Raw genomic sequence first — 13,047 nt, 5'->3', positions numbered from 1 at the left:
CTGCAAAAGTCTAATACTTAGCTAAGCGATGCCCTAAGAAATTTACCTTAAAAGTATTCACAAACTCAACTCCTTTTTAACATTGAATGTATTCAAATCCAACTCCTTTTTAATGTTGAAGGTACAGATAGGCATTTTCTGTTTCTAATCTAAGAGAAGGTAGAAGATTGCGGTTTCCTAGATACAGTTTTGGCGCCATGAAGAAGGAAACTTCAAGAATCTTTTGCCATAGTTATCATGATCATCAGAGACAGTCCTGCACAGGGGATTTATACTTCTAAACCTACTGCCAGACCACATTCAAGTCAACTCCAGACCACAGCCTTGGATGTGTCCAGCTAAAATACTCTTGGCTGTATTTTTCCTGAGGATATTAAATATTGATTGTATCAATGGGATGCAAATACTGATCTTTGTATCCAAACAGATTTGTGGACTCACTAGAAATGAGGGGGTTTACATGTTTTACACACTTTAAACATGACTGTTATTTCGCTCTTATCATTGCATAATATCTATAAAAATTAGAAGGAAAATATCTTTAACCTCATCAGAACACACTGAAACTGAAAATTGAATGCAGTGTTCCTGCTGAAGCCTGAGATTCAGAATTCACATCTGGATCTTTAACCTTGTAAATCTTTGGCTCTCTGGATCTGATTGATGAGATGCATCTTATCCAGGGATAGAAGGAGAGACGCCTGAGGATATCTAGCATCTGCAATCTGCTTCTAGTTCTTAGGAACTGTACTTCCTGTACGGCACTTAAAACTTTAGCATTAGTCAGGAGTTAGTAATAGACTGACTACTGTCAAAACAAGCCCCAGCACATGCATTATTTAAGTAGTAAGATGCAAATATGATTTGAATTAGTCAGCCTTCCAGACAGGTTGAAATATTTGGGAATTTGTTTAACTTGATGATAGACTTCAACTAGGTCTTCAGTCCTTTGGCATTTCTGGCCTAGCTGTGTAACTGGGGGAGTTCTGGGCGACTATGCTCCTCTGAAAATAAAAATAATTGTAACTTGTAAATTCCTTTAAAAGATTTTTAGGAGAGAATTTGGTGTGTTTACCATTCAAAGATAGAAACATCCTTGTTTACATTCCAGCCTGTCCATATAGTGATAAAGAGATGGTTCAATTTACCTGCCATGGCCTCAATAGCAGTTCTCCTGTTTTTCTGTATCAAACATTAATGCCAAGTGTGCGCACATGAGTTTGCCATACCTAGAAATGCTTCTACAGTGCTAACACAGGACACTTGGCTTCTTTCAATATTCTTAGAGAGCCATAAAAAAGGGAGCTAGATGGTTAATTATCGGCAAAAATAATTTTGCACAAGCTGTGTTACGTGGTAAGAGTACTTTGGCTTCATGTGGTTGACAGGCTGTTTTCTGACTTAGCATCACTTACTAGAGTTCTTTTGGCATGAAATGAAAGGCAAAACTGGGAGTAACAGGGAACACCGTTTTCGTAACAGAGCACAATAGCCATTTCTGTCTTCACCTTTTTTAAGTTCTGGTTTTATACAGTGGTGCCAAGGATTAAAGGTGAGATATGTGCAATTCAGTTCCATTTCTCTTGTGCTGTTTTGAGCTGCAGAGATCTGAAATCTTGTCTTTAAGGTATTAAGAGAGTGGGTCCAAAATGGTGTATTTATTTCAGAACAAGGTGTTTATCATGTAAATTGTATACTCCTTTCAGTATTACGTGACAACCCAAGGGGGCTTTCCTTTGGAGAATCACCCGTGCAACCTTGAAGTCTTTTAAAACAATGCCTTGGTGAGAAATGCCACGGTTTGTGGCATTTATCACTGCCCAGAACAGCTTTTGGAGCAGCTGCATTGACAGATCTGCTGCAGGATTTTTTGGGGAGCAAAAGGGGGAACTGGATGGGCTTCTTTGTTGTACCTAATTGCTCTAGTCTGAACATCCTAGAAGACAGCTGTATTCCTTTCCTCTCACAACCCCACTATTTAAAGGCTTGTAGTAGGTATGACTCTTCTGCAAGCAGCCCTCCTTGAGCTCAAGACCAAGTAAGAGAAATCTTCAGCCAAATTCCTTTTGAATTGGAAAATTTAAACAACTTGAGGAAAAAGGAGTAAGACAATGGAAAGTGGAATCCAGCCTTATTTGTAACAGATGCTATTAACACATGCTTAGTTTTATAGCCTATTCTGGCAGCCTTTCACCTCTTTCTTGTGAAAAAAACTTTTAATATTAAAATTTCATTGCCAGTCCCAGGCAAAAGTGCACAAATAAAATGGTCTCAATATAGCTCAATATAGCTGATGGTCTCAATATAGTTCATGAAAAATGCATTAAATACCAGTTAAGGATTAAGAATTATCTTTTCATTCATTTCATCTTTTCCTTTATTCCTGAAATGGGGTGCAAGTAGGGGAAAGGAAAGCTTTGCTGCATGCTTCCGTGCTTTGATGACACCTGTGTGGTGAAATTACTGCAGTTCTGATGTGACTGCAGATAACCAGGGGGCTCAGCATAAACTCAGACCTGAAGCCTGGCGTACTCAGTTATTTCTAAATACACAGCAATCTAAAAACAACCATGAGAGTCTTCAGTTTGGTAGCACAGGGTTTCGTGCTGCAGTACTAATGCAGCAATATTTTTGCAGCTACAGATTCTGTTTTGACCAAGTGGAGTACATGCCTTGCTTTTCTTGGTACATAGGCAGATTTTTAGCACAGAATGTCAAATCAGATAATTTATAAAGTAAAATTAGCGAAATGAGACAGTTTTTCTCACTGCTCATTACTCATTTTTTCTGATAAATTTCACTCATTTTAACTAGATTGTACTTCTGCTTACAGAGGGGCTTCCCGTTCCACCTTATCTTTTTAGATATTCAACAGATAATTCAAATTCAAAATGTGAACGGTGCCACTTATTTTTAGAACCTGACATAAATATAGGCAGACATAGGTTTGAAAATAAGTTAGGAGAGACCAGAGAATTCTGAACCATTTGGGTAAAAAATGTTGGTAGACACCTGTTCTAGCTCTCTTTGGTACAGCCTGCACAGGAAAGGGAATCTCTGTCCCCATCTCTTCAGACATCTCCACCTACTCATGCTGGAGAACAGGAGAATGTGATATCATGGTACAGAAGGTGAGACGATCCTTTGTAATAACTAAAAGTGCTACAAAACTGAATAGAATGAACTCCAGCAAAATTTTCTGTCTGACAAAGATAAAACCTACTCTACATTTTGAAATTTCCAAAATGAGCAGCACAACTGGACTAGTTCCGATACCATCTCTGAGGAAGACATCTCTTGCAGGCATGTTTTATCCTTTTGTTGCAGTGTTGCCCAGGTTGACCTTTTTGGGTCATTATTTAAGTGTTGAGTCAAATGGGGAAACTAATTTCTAGCTCTTGTAGTCAGTTTGAGCTTTACAAGCCCAGGTGGTTCAGGGGTTAGCTCATGGGCAAAATAAACAATTTTTCTTAGGGTCCCATATTTGTGAATATTGAAACTTTCTAAACTCTGATAAACTTGTCTCTCTGGGGACCCTGTGTGCCAGTGGCAATATATTCTGTGTGTGGTTTTCTGCTCCTGAGAGTACTCATTGCACAGACCCACCTGAGTTGTGTTAGTCCATACTTCAGTCCTGCCTCCTGAATGTACTTGGGGACCTCCCCCATAGCAGATCCAGGACTTGTGTGTCAACTTTTCCAGTACCAATCCCATTGTTGTTTGCACCCAGCTACACAAGCAGATATTGACACCTAAGATGAGATGTAGGCTGCTGTAGGTTGCGCTATGGTAAGGAGTCCCAATTCCCACGGTTTAAGCTGTGCAGGAAGGAACTGGTAGATAAGAAGCTCCTGCAATGTCTGCTCACAGCCCAGAAAGCCAACTGTGTTCTGGGCTGCATCCAAAGCAGCTTGACCAGCAGAGCAAGGGAGGGAATTCTGCCCCTCTGCTCTTCTGAGATCCCACCTGCAGTGCTGCATCCAGCTCTGGGGCCCTCAACACAAGATATGGACCTGTTAGAGCAAATCCAGAGGAGGACCACCAAGATGATTAGAGGGCTCCTCTGAGAGCACTTCTCCTATGAAGACAGGCTCAGATAGTTGGGGTTGTCCAGCCTGGAGGAAAGAAGGCTCTGAGGAAACCATCTAGCATCTTACAGTACCTTAAGTGGGCCTGCAAGAGAGCTGAACATTCTACAAGGATGTATAGTAGTAGGACAAGGGGGAATGGCTTAAAAATGAATGAGGAGAGGTTTAGATTAGATATTAGGAAGAAAGTCTTTACTGTGAGGGTGGTTAGACACTGGAAGAGAGGTTTTGGATGCTCCATTTCTGAAAGTGTTCAAGGCCAGGTTGGATTGGGCTTTGACCAACCTGGTCTAGTGAAAACTGTCCCATGGCAGGGGGGCTGGAACTAGATGAGACCTAAAGTCTCTTCCAGCCTAAACATTCTATGATTGGGTCCACAAATTCAAGATTTCTTTGGTCAGAAAAAAGGAGCCAAGTGGTGTTTTGTTGCTGAAAGTGAGAATTGAGGACAGGTGAAGATCAACGTCTCAGTTTCGAAGACTGATGAAGTGTTGCAACTAAGGACTGTTTAAATATGAACTTCTGACTTCTAACAACTTGTGTAGGTGCCTCTTCATGCAGCTGATGTGCTCGAGACACACTTGTGCTTTTCTTACGATGTTCAGAGTGGATTCTGCTGTGGGACTGAGGAACTGCAAAGCTGGAAACATCTGGCTCTGAGGAGTGTGAGGCTGCTGCATCACTCCTCTGGCCAAGCACTCCACCTTTGCATCGAATTCATCATCTGTGGCATCAGACCACTGAGCAGATGATTGCCAAACACAAGGGCTGAAACAAGGAAGAGTGTAGGGACAAAGAATGCACGGTCTAGGGCTGGAAGGGTCAAAAGCAGCCCCGCTTGAGGTGGGACAAAGTATCCAAGGTTCCCCTCCTGACATGAGATCAGCCTTGGTGACTCCCCTGTGGCCACATGCATTGATGCAAGAGCAGAGACATGAATCTGAAGTCCTCCTGGAGCAGAGTCATGGTACATCTGGGTGGCTCATACGTGACAAGCCATGCTTGATGCTACAGTGAAAGCAGAGGTGCTCTCACTCCTCTGCCACCCTCACATGCAATCTATGAACATACTAAAAAATTCGATTTACAAATCCAGCCTAGCTTCTTGTCTGACACCTTTGATCTCTGACTCCGAGTGCAATTTGCAGGGCTGACCACAGAACTTGTGAAAGCCAACAGACACCACCCATTGGCTTTGACAGCCCCCAAGCCATGTGCCTGGCCCTGGCTGTCTTTAATAGCAGAGCTGTCCCACCAGGTGTGCCATCACATCCCCAGGAGCTGTGGAGCCAGGAGGTGACTCACCCCCAGCATCCAGTGAATCAGTGCCAATGGCAGGGATGGAAGTGAGATACTCAAAACCCTGGGCCTCTGCTCTACCCAGCAGACCGCACCCTCCAGGGTTTCCTGCCTGTGGTGAATTGTGTCGGGTTTTATCTGTAAGACAGGCTTAAAAGCAAAAAACAAAAGAAAGAAAAAATAAAAGCGCCCAAAAACAAGCAAACAAACAAACAAACAGTAAAACCAACTCAGTTCTCATGAATGAAAAACTACTCAGGCTTCAAAAGCTTTCTCAGCCTTTTGGGGAGCAGCGTGTCACTTAAATAACTGAAGAAATGTTGTGGGTTTCCTCTATTTCTTATGACCTTCAGTCTGACTAGCGAGCTTTTACCAATGATAGTGAGTGGTAAACACTCACTGATAAAAATGGTTCCACCTTTCTGGGGAGCCTTTTTATCAGGTTGCCCACTTTGGGAAGAACAGCTCAGAGATTCTAGTCTAGCTGACTACTCAACTGTGCTATAGAAATGAAGGGCGAGTCAGACACACATCCCCTCTCGCTCATACACGCCTATATTTAAGAAAAGTAAAATTGATACACTGGGGCTGTTATAATCAGACTTGTACATGACATGGTCAGCCACAACTGACCACATGGTGGTAAACACTCATCTAGAAATAGGTGTCTGAGGCTTGCTGGGAGGTGTTATCTGTATTCATAGTGTCACATTCTCTCTAATGGAGTGTTTTTCCCATCAGCCAGATCCAAAATGAAATGTGCTTGCAAGATCAGTCTGGTTGCTTTACACATGTTGTTCATATTTTTTTTGTTTCAGCTTATACAAATATGAGTGAATCTCACTAAATGACTCTCCTTTGAAAGTGGCCAATGGCCAATTTGCCATCAAACATCCTTCCTGTGCTTTTATCATGCTGCAGAGAGCAGGGAGGAGAACAAAGACACAGTGGGCTGGTGGAGCATCATCTGAAGTGACTCATACCACAAAGTGTGGGCTCTTTGGAATGATGCCCTGAGTGTTTATTTCCTTCTATTCTTCATCTTGTTGGGGTGTTTTTGTGTTTTCTTCCCACTTCCCATATCTGCATTTTGTTTGGGTTTACATCTATTGAGTTCCTCATATTCTAATAAAACCCAGTTGCTGCCATTTTGTCAGAGTCTTGGGGCTGGTTGGTCTTTTTGGTGTTTGTTTTTCATATGTTTTGCTTGGTCTTTTATTGGGAAGAGGTTTTTTATATATTTGATTTATTGGAAGGGGCTGTTACCTGAGGGGGATTTTGCAGTGGCAATGTATTTTCTTTCTTAAAAAAAATTTACTCTTTTCACCAATGTAATATTTCAGCTTAGCTTCAACGTAACAAAGGTTTTCTCTGTGGCAAAACAGAATCTGTTTGACAAATCCTGTTATATCACATTTGAAATTGTGCCATTATGGCCCTGGGAAGGAAGAGGAGGTGTGGTGGGACTAACACCAGCAGGAGTTAAGGGTGAGCAAAGGTTCAGTCTCCTCAGACCTGTCCGTTAGTAGATCTACCCCTGCTTGCAGACACAAATATATATCCTTTTGCTTTTATGTTGGTTCCACAGGATGAAAACTGAAACTAGGACTGCTCTAAAAGGCACAATGCCTTCCTGAGTGTGAGGAGTAAGCTCTCCAGCTTCACAGTACATCATCTGCCCTTCCTGCATACCTGGTGGAAGATTCCACTGCAGCATCCCTGCAGCTCTTACCACCTGCACAAGACTGCACCAAGATGGTTTTTCATCTGTTGTACTGCTCTGCTCTTCCCAACAGCCGTATAGATGAGGGGCAAGGGGCTGACTTACCAGGCTTTTAATTTTTCTGTGGAGCTTTTGCCTCAGCAATCCTTTGTGTGAATGAGTCCACAGGTTAGAGTGAGCAAGTTTGGGGGATTTTTACAAGTTTTAGCTCCTGTGCTCATGTGCCATTCAGACTATTATCCTAACCCATGCAACAGTTTATCATTCACAGTTGCATTGCTTTTTCTTTGCTGGGGAGAGTTTTGCTGCTCATTGAGTTAATGAGTACCTCTAAGTGTCCTGAGGTGCCTCCATTCCCATAAGGAGCCTTCCCTCATGAGTACCAGCTGTTCCCAGGCACAGACACAGTGGCCTTGGCCCACGCTCTCCAATACACGCCCACGGTCTCCTGACTCTCTCGCTTGCCCAGAGGGCCATGCAGGTCAGACTGCATTTCTGGAGACACTGGTGTGTGGAATTCTAGGGACTGGGACTCCTTAGCACTTTCCACCCCTCCTGGTGGCACTCTAGGGCAGCAGGGGAAAGAGAGTCTAGTACACAAAGGGAGTTCAGTGAAGCAACAGAGAGAGTGAAGACTTGGAGACAAGTTATGGAGATGAGTCAGAAAGCCTAAGGAAGAGTGAGCTAGCCAGCAGCATGGAGGGTGAGTGGAGGTCATACCTGTGAGCAGTCCAGGGACATCTTCCCCTGCTCTGGTTTGGGGAACCAGAGCCCTTTGGTGTCCAAATGGGGTGGTGATGACACCCAGGCAGCGAAGCCTTTCTCCAGGATGTCATGAGGATGGTGCACTGGCTGGGATTGTAGCCCTGTGGTGTGACAGGGGACACAGCCCTCCTGCAGCCTCTGCCTCCCCAGATGTCCAACAGGCCCTAAGGTGAAGCAGAGGTAGACAAGGTTTGATTCTGAATCTGGGGACAGGCAACAAAGAGAGTGACAAGCCTTTTCCTGGGGCTGCCCAGAACCTCCTCAAATGCCCCTCTGGTCTCTGCCTGGCCAGGCTGACCAGGACAGGATGGCCCCTTGTCACCACCCAGCAAGTTCAGAGATAACGACAAAAGGCTCACAGATATATTTCATGGAAGCCAGCTCAGAAGAAAAAGCAACCCATCATTTCAGGAAACCTCATTTTTCATTTGTAAAACACTTTCATTCAGAAAAAAGGGAGGTGGGGAGAGAAGCAAAGCAGGGTGCTGCTTCTTCCCAACCATAGCAAATACACTGTACAGCAATTTCAGTCTTTGAAAAATGCAAAAATGGGACACAAGGAAATCCAGCAGTTGCCTCTTGCTTCTAAGTTACAGTTGCTTGTAATTTTGGTCTAAAATACCCTAGGTTTGGAGTCTGCCCCAGTCTATTTTCTTTGCCTGGAAATTTTAAGTAGTTGCTGATAATTTAGCTGGAAGAAAATATACTCTTTCTCCCTCGCTCCATGCTTCAAGAAACTTGGTGACCTTTTCCTCATGTCCCCAGGCTTTGGAAAAAGGACTTGAAATGTGGCAGAACTGTGGCTTGGGTGTCAGGAATGTGCTGCTTGCCTGCAAAAAACCTCCATCCAATTTTTGCCAAGTTATAAACCTCTGAAGAAATAAATCATCCTGCTCACAACACTCCCTAGAGTTGGACTAGAGCTAAAAAAAATCCTCCCTAGCTTTATTCCATACCCAGGGCTCCCCATGAGCCCCCTGGGGTCTGCACCTGAGCCCCCCTGCATGGAACTTTGTGCTGCAGCCCCAGGGAGTGGGTCTTGGTGAGGTCTCACCTAGGAGGAAGCTCCCCCACCACTGTAAGCGCTGACGGCGCTGGCGGCAGCAGCCAGAGCCCCGGGGCTCTTGGGGACAAGGCAGGAGCTGGGGATGGAGGGGAGGGCAGACATGGCTTGGGGTAGGATGAGGGATGAGAGAGGGAGAGAGAAGTTGTGCCTTAGAGATGGTGGTGATGGGAAAGGGAAGTGCCTGGAGCATATTGGGACATACTGGGTGAGGACCAATCTTAAGGATGGCAATTCAGAGCACCTCTGGAGGTGTAGCATCAGGCTACAGCCAAAAAGGGTCCAGTGAAATGCACTCCCATCTTGTTGCTTAATTTTTCTGTTCCTTGCATTTCTGTCTCCTTAAGCTAAGGGAACCACATACCCAGGCACACAAACACTGCACAGACAAGTCAAACGCTGACACCTCTTAAATTTGCCCATGTGGCCTTCATAATATTCTCCTCTGTCTGCATAATACTGTAAGTGAAGTGCAAAATAGCAATAAAAGAAAAAACAACCCAAAGCAAAGAAGCAGGGTGAGACTTTTGTGATTAAAAAGATTTCCTTTGAGAGTTCAAGGCAAGGTACTTTCATCAACAGATTTTGTAAACAGGCAGGATTGTAAGAGATGAGTGGGTTTGTAAATAAAGGGTTGACTTTCTGAGAAGCTGAACACCCACCACTTCAGACAGTGCTACAGTGGTGACCAGCACCTCTGAATCATAGGCCATGAGGCTTTTCTGTATTCTGAGACCTGTGCCAAAACCATCCCTTATCACTGCTCTTTTTCCCTAGCTTTGCAAAGAGACTTTTCATGCGCTGTGCTTTCATTATTCACCTCTTTTAACCTCCTTTTGCACCCACAGAGGTACCCAGCCCTGGGAGGACAAGGTGGGTAATCAGTCAATCCCAATCCTTAGTCAGAATTCTGGCATGTCCTTCCTAATTAGGATAATGGATGCAATTGCTCACAAAAGTAGGTTGCTGAGGCCTGGGGTTGGTTGGTGTTGCGTTTGATAGGTATTGATGGTTGCTCTGTTCAGTCGAAAGCAAGGTGTAGGCCTGGAAGGTGTAGGCCTACAAAGGTGTAGGCCCTGGGCCTACAGCAGCCCCTCACTGCCGCCACTGGCACCATCTCACCATTTCTCCAGCCGGCTCCTTGCAGTCCTTGGCAAAGGGACAGGTTGTGAATTGTTGTCACATGCCCCCCACCAACACACCTCATCTCTGTACACTGCGATGAGACCCTGACTGCCAATGCAGGGCTGGAAAAGCCTCCTGCCAGCCCTGTCTGTAGCTCTGCTGATCCTTCATTTCTCATCTGCCTGTGAGCAAGGACAAACAGGGAGCAGCATCAGCTCCTGGAAATGCTCCTTTCACCACCAGCTAGGACAGCACTACCAGGGCAAGGGTGAAATCTGAGATATGAGCTCATGAGGGAGAGTTATGGGCCCTTCCTGGAGCTGGGCACCCCAAAGGCTCCTTGCAGCAGCCCTGAGTACCCAGGGCAGGTGCCAGTCTCATGCTTAAGACTGTAAAGGGGTCCATGGTGTGATTTCTAGGTCTTTAAGCATATGACTCCATTCAAAAAATTCTGTCCATATTTTAAAATTTCTTTTCAACTATCAAAACTGTAATATTTTTCTTATCAACCCTCTCATTATATCACTTTTTCAAGGGTGGCAGGGGAGGGATCTAGTTAGTAATGTTTCCACTCTTCTGCCACTTGCCCCATTGACTTAGACAGGAAACTTCTGAGGGCAAGAAATGTCATTTATTAGAAGCCACTGCAGCTGCCAACCTCATTTTGGTTTGGTGTCTAGACAGTAAAGCAGAAGAGAGCATTAATAAAAATTGAGCAACCAAATGCCTGAAAGTTCTTGTTTGATGGTCTCAAGCTTACCTTCACATCAGGTGAAATCAGACCTGTAAGTTTTTTGAGGGTTTTTGTTGGGTTTGGGTTTTTGGTTCTGTTTTGATTTTGCCTCCAACATGAAGATGACCTGATTTGTGTATGTGTCTTCTGCATACACGTGTATGCTGATTGTGCCTGCTTCTAGTAATGGAAGTTGGAAACTTCATATAGGATGTGCTACTTTTTCAGAAGTTACACTGTTAGTGCTGGAAAAAGGAAAATCAGCTTGATTCTTAAAGTGACCAGTATAGAAAGATATCCCTTGTTTTTAAATTCCCTAACTCCAAGAAGGGTAGCCTCAGTGTTTAAAAGGAGATAAACATTTCTGTTTATCTCATCTTATAATCACGTGGGCCAAGGACTCATGTCTGTGTGAATCTTTTCTAGAAAAATACTTCAGACTGCTCCGTTGAGCTCTCTTCTGGCTGCTACAAATCCCTGTTTATGTTGCCATGGCTTTATAAAAATGACAGGAGAAGAAGAAACCAGCCCTCCATTTATACATGTTCTGAATTGCTGTCATAAACAGAGGCCTGGATTCATCAGTTTGGGAATCCTTGAAGTGAAAGCAGCACCAATTCCCATCACCATGCTGTGCACTGAGAAAGGACAGCAAGAACGCTGTGGCTCCTTGAGACATTTGGTTGGTGGATCTGGGGATCTTCTGAGTTTCAGATAAACTGGGAGGCCTGTTGCTGCCTGCAGTACCAGCGTTCCTGGAGGTAAGTTCAAACCACCACTGCTCTCTTTCCTTCCCTCTGAGCACAGGTTTTGAGCAAATGTGCTTCCTGGCATCGGACACCTCCCTTGAAAATAATAATCCAGGAATAATCCATGCTCTGCATCATCCTGCATTGCAGGGAAACAAACCTCTTAGTTTGGCAGCTTGGCTATGTTTTTTTTTAAAGTAGGGGTTTGGGGAGGAGGCAAAGAAATCAGGAAAACAGCAATGGTAAGGGAAACACTAATAAAAATGTTCTTGGTCTATCCCTGGGGGAAAAGAAGAGCCCCCACTTTCATTTAAGATGACATAAGCCCCTCACACCCCTCAACAACTTCCTGGAGGATGAAGTCTGCTCTCCAAAATGGCCTCTGCAGAGGGAACCCCACATCCAGGAGAAAACAGCAGCTCCAGCTTTGCCAGCAGCACTCAGTTGTCCCTGCACCCCCTGCACACACTTCAGAGCTGCAATTCATACAGCGACTGCTGAAGTAAAAACAGGAGAAATGGGGACTATATATAAAAGAGCTGGAGTAAAGTCAAGTACTGGATTCTGCTTCTCAGTAAGTCTGCTGTTTTTAGAAGAAGCCAAGCTTTGCACACCCAGCCCCTGAGCGGCTCAGCCCTGCAGTGCTGCCATGAGTGCCTGCAGTGGGGCCCCAGCCTGCAAGGGGCAGCTTTGCCTCCAGGCTCTGCCTCGCTGCCTGAGCACCCCAAAACCACACTCCAGCTGCATCACACAGACCAACCCTGGCTCCTAGAGTGCCATCCCCTCTGCTGGGCTTTCTCTCAGCACCTGTGGAGCATAGCTCTGGAGAACCAGGAGTACTCCCAGCAGGCTGAGGGCTGAGCCTTGAAGTCATTGATTTTGGCAGGGATGAAGAGGTGTCCTCCTCATCAGTGAGCCTCTGCTCCACCAAGGTCAAGCCTCCTTTGCTCATCCCTGGCTGCTACTTCCAGGGACAGCAGTGTCTGGGCATCTCAGTATCTCTGCTGATTCACCTGCACCCATGCATGGCGCAGGTGTCAACACCAGAGCAGGCAGGTGACTGGGGAGACTGGACCTGGCCAGGCCCCCACTCCTGATTTCAAGCTTTCTTACTGGTGTGAAGTACTTTTGAATGGCTTCCCTTTGTTATTATTTTATTTTATTTTATTTTAATTGTTTCTTGGAGACGTTTTCCCCCAAGAAAAATCTTAAGGAAATCTTGCTTTCCTCCCATCCCTTGCTGAATTAAAAAAAAAAACAAAAAAAAAACAACTAGACAACAAATAAAAGCCCAAATTCCAAATGTCACAAAATTCCCTGTTTCTTCTGCAAAACAGAATTCTTATTGTCCCACAGCCCCAACTTATTGACAGGCAGAGGCAAAGCAGACAGACCTGTGGCAGCAGTGGGAAAGAAAAAAAAGCACACAAGAAGGAAAAAACACAAACACTTCCACTTGGGATGCAGCTCAATTCCCGAGGTGCTGCTGCTGTGAGCGTTGC

Source organism: Molothrus aeneus, chromosome 1, assembly GCF_037042795.1.
Source record: "Molothrus aeneus isolate 106 chromosome 1, BPBGC_Maene_1.0, whole genome shotgun sequence".
Classification (NCBI taxonomy): Eukaryota; Metazoa; Chordata; class Aves; order Passeriformes; family Icteridae; genus Molothrus; species Molothrus aeneus.
Note: the sequence above shows the minus strand (reverse complement) of the source record.